Source organism: Hyaena hyaena, unplaced genomic scaffold, assembly GCF_003009895.1.
Source record: "Hyaena hyaena isolate Hyena2069 unplaced genomic scaffold, ASM300989v1 scaffold_149, whole genome shotgun sequence".
Lineage (NCBI taxonomy): Eukaryota > Metazoa > Chordata > Mammalia > Carnivora > Hyaenidae > Hyaena > Hyaena hyaena.
The window spans coordinates 2,082,717-2,088,716 of NW_024080781.1; positions in this window are offsets into that span (position 1 = coordinate 2,082,717).

Consider the following 6,000-nt stretch of genomic DNA (forward strand, 5'->3'; position numbering starts at 1 on the left):
ATAACATAACATAGCTTTGTATTATAGTTTGAAACCAGGCAGTGTTTTACCTCTTTCTCAAGATTGTTTTGGCTTTCCAGGGTCTTATGTGGTTCCATACAAATTTTAGAATTATTTCTTTTAGTTCTGTGAAAAATGTCGTTGGAAGCTTGATAAAGATTGCATTATTTCTGTAAATTGCTTTGTATAATATAGACAATATGTGTTTTTCCATTCCATCAGCATAGACTTTCTTTCTATTTATTTGTGTCTTCAGTGTCATTCATTAATGTCTCATAGTTTTCAATGTACAGGTCTTTAATGTCTTTGGTTACATTTATTCCTAGGTATATTACTCTTTATGGTGTGAATGTACATGAGATTGTTTTCTTGATTTATCTTTCTGATAGTCAATTATGAATGTATAGAAATGCCACAGATTTCTTTATATTAATTTTATATCCTATAACTTCCTTGAATTTACTTATTCTAACAGATTGTGTGTGTGTGTATGTGTGCGCTCACATGTGTGTAATACTGAGGGTTTTATCATGTCATCTGCAAATAGCAACAGTTTTACTCTCTTTTCAATTTGTATGTCTTTTATTTCTTTATCTTACCTAATGGCTGTGGCTAGAACTTCCAATACTATGTTGAACAAAACTGGGAATAGAGGCCATCCTTGCCTTTTTCCTAATCTTAGAGTAAAAGCTTGCAGGTTTTCTCTGTTGAGTAAGATTTTCTGTGGGTTTGTTATATATGGCTTTTATTAGGTTGATCTATGTTCTTTCTATATTCACTTTGTTGAGGGTTTTTATCATAATTGGATATTGAGTTTTGTCAAATGTTTTTTATGTATCTACTGAGATGACCATATCATTTTTATCTTTCATTTTTAGGTATAAGGTTAGATTGCATATTTGGGACCTTTCTTGATTCTTGAGGTAGGTCTGAATTGCAGTATACTTCCCTCTTAGGACTGACTTTGCTTCATCCCAAAGGGTTTGAGCTGTCATATTTTCATTTTCATTGACTTCCATTATTTTCTTTTATTTCTTCTTTAGTTTCCTAGTTAACCCATTCATTCTTTAGTAGGATGTTCTTTTAAAAATTTTTTTAAATGTTTTATTAAATATTAACACATTAATGCTATGTGCTATGCTGGGCTCTGTGCCGACAGCTAGCTCAGAGTCTGAAGCCTGTTTCGGGTTCTGTGTCTCCCTCTCTCTCTGACTCTCCCCTCCTCATGCTGTCTCTCTTTCTCTATCTCTCAGAAATAAATAAAACATTAATTTTTAAAAATTTTTTAAATTAATAAAAAATTAATTTTTTCAATTTTAGATTACTGTGGTTAGAAAAGATGTTTGAGATGATTTCAGTTTTCTTGAACTTATTGAAATTTCTTTTGTGGTGTAATATGTGATCTCTCTTGGACAATGTTCCATATGCTGCTAGAGAAGCATGTTTGTTTTGCTGATTTTGTATAAAATATTCTGTATATATCTATAAGTTTATTTGGTCTAATATGTTGCTTAAGGTCAGTGTTTCCTTATTTGTTTTCTATCTGGATGATCTATCTGTTGATATAAGATGGGTGTTAAAATCTCTGACTATTATTGTACTGCTGTCAATTTCTCCCCTTAGATCTGCTAATATTTGCTTTATATATTTTGGTGTTCCTGGGTTATCATTATGTAGTGCTCCCTTTGTCTTTTATTGCATTCTTTGTTTTAAAGTCTATTTTGTCTGAGTATAAATATACCAGGTTTCTTTTTATTTCAATTTGCATGGAATATGTTTTTCCATCTCTTCACTTTCAGTGTCTGTGAGTCTTATAAAATGTGTCTCTCATAGGGGCACGTGGGTGGCTCAGTTGGTTAAGCATCTGACTTCAGCTCAGGTCATGATCTCACGGTTCGAGGGTCAAGCCCCACGTTGGGCTCTGTACTGACACCTAGCTCCAGAGCCTGGAGCCTGCCTTTGATTCTGTGTCTCCCTCTCTCTGACCCTCCCCTGCTCACGCTGTCTGTCTTTCTCAAAGAAAAAAAAAAAAAAAGTTTTTTAAAATATGTCTCTTGTAGTCAGTATATACATGTGTCTTGTTTTTTTGTTTGTGTGTTTGTGTTTGGTTTTGGCTTTTAACATAGTTAAACGCTCTATGTCTTTTGATGAGAGAATTTAGCACATTTATATTTATTTATTTTTTTCAAAAATTTTTAACGTTTTCTATTTATTTTTGAGACAGAGAGAGATAGAGCATGAGCGGGGGAAGGGCAGAGAGAGAGAGGGAGACATAGAATCCGAAGCAAGCTCCAGGCTGTGAGCTAGCTGTCAGCACAGAGCCCGATGCGGGGCTCAAACCCACAAGCTGAGATCATGACCTGAGCTGAAGTTGGACGCTTAACCAACTGAGCCACCCAGGCGCCCTAGCACATTTATATTTAAAGTAATTATTGATAGGTATATACTTACTGCCATGTTGTTAATTGTTTTCTGGCTGTTTTTATAGTTACTCTCTATTCTTTTTTTTTTCTTTTCTCTCTTCCTTTCTGATTTGATGACTTTCTTTACTATTATGTTTAGATTCCTTATTTTCTTTTTATATATTTACTATAATTTTTTGTTCTGTGGTTATCATGCAGTTCACATGTATGATCCTGTGAATATAACGGTATATTTTAAGTTGATAACAACTTAAATTTGAACACTTTCCAAAACTCTACATTTTTACTCCCCTACCACATTCTGTTTTTGCTATCACTTTTTACATTTTTCTATTTTTGTGTATCCCTTAGCTAATTGCTGTATATTTAGTTAATTTTACTACCTTTGACTTTTAGTGTTCTTAGTAGCTTTATAAGTGATTAACCCACTGCCTTTACCAAATATTTACCTTTTCCAGTGAGATTTTTACCTTTGTGTATCTTCTTGTTATTAATAGTGCCTTTTCTTTTCAGGTTAAAGAGGTCCCTATAATATTGACTATATGGCTAGTTTAGTAGTGGTGAACACCTTTAGCTTTTGCTTATCTGGTAATTCTATCTCTTCTTCAAATCTGAATGATATCCTTATCATGTAGAGTATTCTTGTTTGGAAATTTTTTCTTTTTAGCACTTTGAATATGTCATGCCATTCTCTTCTGGCTTGCCAAATTTCTGCTGAGAAATCTGCTAATAGCCTCATTGGGTTTACCTTGTACATAACAGTTTGCTTTTCTCTTGTTGCTTTTAAGATTCTCTCTTTAGGGGCACCTGGGTGGTTCAGTTGGTTAAGTGTCTGACTCCTGATTTCGACTCAGGTCATGATCTCATGGTTCCTGAGGTTGACTCCTGTGTCAAGCCCTGTGTCAGGCTCCATTGTGGGTTTGGATCCTGCTTATGATTCTCTCTCTCTCTCTCTCTCTCTCTCTCTCCCCCCTTCCACCCCTCCCTCCCCGCCCCCCCCCCACTCTCTCTCTCTCTCTTAAAATTAAGATTCTCTGTGGCAAACCATGAGAGACTCTTGAATGCTGATAAAAACTGAGGACTGATGGATGTGGGGGGGAGGGAGGGATGGGCATGGAGGAGGACACTTGTGGGGATGAGCACTGGGTGTTATGTGGAAACTAATTTGACAATAAACTATTTGTAAAAAAAAAAAAAGCGAGAAGGGAAAAAAAAGATTCTGTTTATCTTTAACTTTTGACATGCTTTTTTTTATTTTCCTAAGTTTTTAAATTTAAATTCCAGCTAGTTAACATACAGCATAATATTAGCTCTAGGGGTAGAATTTAGTGACTCATCAACCACATACAACACCCAGTGCTCATCACAACAAATGTCCTTCTTAAAACCCATCACCTATTTAATCCGTACCCCTGCCCACTTCCCATCCAGTAACCCTCAGCTTTTTTCTCTATAGTTAATAATATGTTTCCTGCTTTGCCTCTCTCCCCCATCCCCCATGTTCACCTGTGATTCAGCAATTGCAGTACTAGGTATTTAGCAAAAGGATAAAAAGTCCTGATTGGAAGAGATATATGAACCCCAGTGTTTATAACAGTATTATCAACAATAGCTAAATTATGGGAAGAACCCAAATGCCCATCAACTGATGAATGCATACAGAAAACATGGAATATTACTCAACAATAAAAAAGAATGAAATCTTGCCATTTGCAACGATGTGTATAGAGTTGGAGAATATTATGCTAAGCAAAATAAGTCAGTCAGTGAAAGACAAATACCATATGATTTTATTCATATGTGAAATTTAAGAAACTAAACAGATGAACATAACTTTTTACATTTTAATTATAATGTATCTTAATGTAGCTCTCTTTGGGTTCATCTTATTTAAAACTCTTCTGGATTCCTGGACTTAGATATTTGCTTTTTTTTCCCTCCTAGATTGGGGAAATTTTCAGCCATTATTTCTTTAAGTAAGTTTTCTGCCCCTCTTCTCTCTCTCTTCACCTTCTGGGACCCCAGTAATGTGAATATTATTCTACTTGATAGCCTAGATATCCCTTAAATTATCTTTAAAAAATTCTTTTTGTTTTCTGCTTTGTCTGGGTGAATTCCAGTGCTTTATCTTATAGCTCACTGATCCTTTCTTTTCTTTTCTTTTTTTTTTTTTACTTCATCCAGTCTATTGATTCTCTCTAGTATATTTTTCATTCAGTGCTTTGTATTCTTCAGCTTTGTGACTTCTATTTAGTACTTATGTTTGCTGTCTCTTTGTTAATGTTCTCCTATGTTCATCTATTATTTTCCTGAGTTTAGCAACCACCTTTATAAGTATTACTTTGAATTCTTTACAGGTAGAGTACTTCTCTCCATATCATTAAGGTCCTTTTCTGAGAAGTTATCATATTCTTTCATTTGGAACATATTTCTCCAGGTCCTCATTTTATTTGATTCTCTATATTTGTTTTTATGTATTAAGTGAAACAGCTACTTCTCTCAGTCTTGAAAGAGTGGCCTGTTGTAGGTGATGATCCTTCTTTAACCTTGCTCTAGCTCTTGGTTGTCTTAGGAACCTTTGTATTTGTCTGAACCACCTGATTTATTCCTGATATGTCCCCATTGTTGAGGGTGTGCCAACACTTGTTAGTGATCCGAAAGAAAGAATCCCATTTAGCACCTATTTTCATTACTGATCGGAAGCCTCGCAGCAGCTTTTAAAGTATGCACACATATACAATTCTGTATGGCAACAATTGTAATCTCTGCCGGCCTGCCTGCTAGATCTGGAGGCCTCCTCTGTATGGCAGTTGTGTATAAGCTACTTTCTGGGAAGTGTCCTTGAGCTGTAGTGAGGTTAATGGATGTGCAAAGATGGCTTTTTCCCGCTTATGTTCCCTGGGAGTGCCTCCTTAGTCTCTAGATGTGTGGAAAATCTGAAGCCTGTCCCTCAGACTGAAACTCCACGCTAAGTAAATAGGCCTTTTTTACAGGAAGACTGGGCTTGTGTTTCAGTCTGCTGTCTGTGCAGTGCCCTGGGTGTGGTGGCCTGCCAAGAACTGTCTTTCCAATTGTTACAGTCCCATGGAGCTCTGGAATGCTGGCCCTCTTCGCCACCAGGGCCAGGCAATCAAGGAATATCCCTTGTGTGGACTGCATGTGCCTGCTGGCTTTAGCAAGGCAGCTGGAGAGTGTATGGGGTGGGGCATGCTTGCTGGCTTCTGAAAGGCAGGGGAATAATGTCTTGAATGCACCCTTCCCTGGGCTTCAGCAGTGCAGCAGGGAGGTTCCTTGATTGTACATGCACCAGCTTTAGGTGGAGAGCAAGAGAATCTGTGAGCTCTCATATTGGCCAGCCCCAGCCAAGGGAGAGGTAGTGTTGCAGTTGGCTGCACCTGCAGACTTCAGCTGGGGACCAGAAGAACTCTCTGACCTGCCCTAGTTAGGAGTAGGGGAGTGCTGCCACCACCCACACTCTCTGGTCTCAGCAAATATGATTGCTTGTCTCATCTATTCCAACAAAGCAGTAGGATGGTGCTCCATCCAAGTTCACCCACCTGTGCTAGGAGGCTGTGTG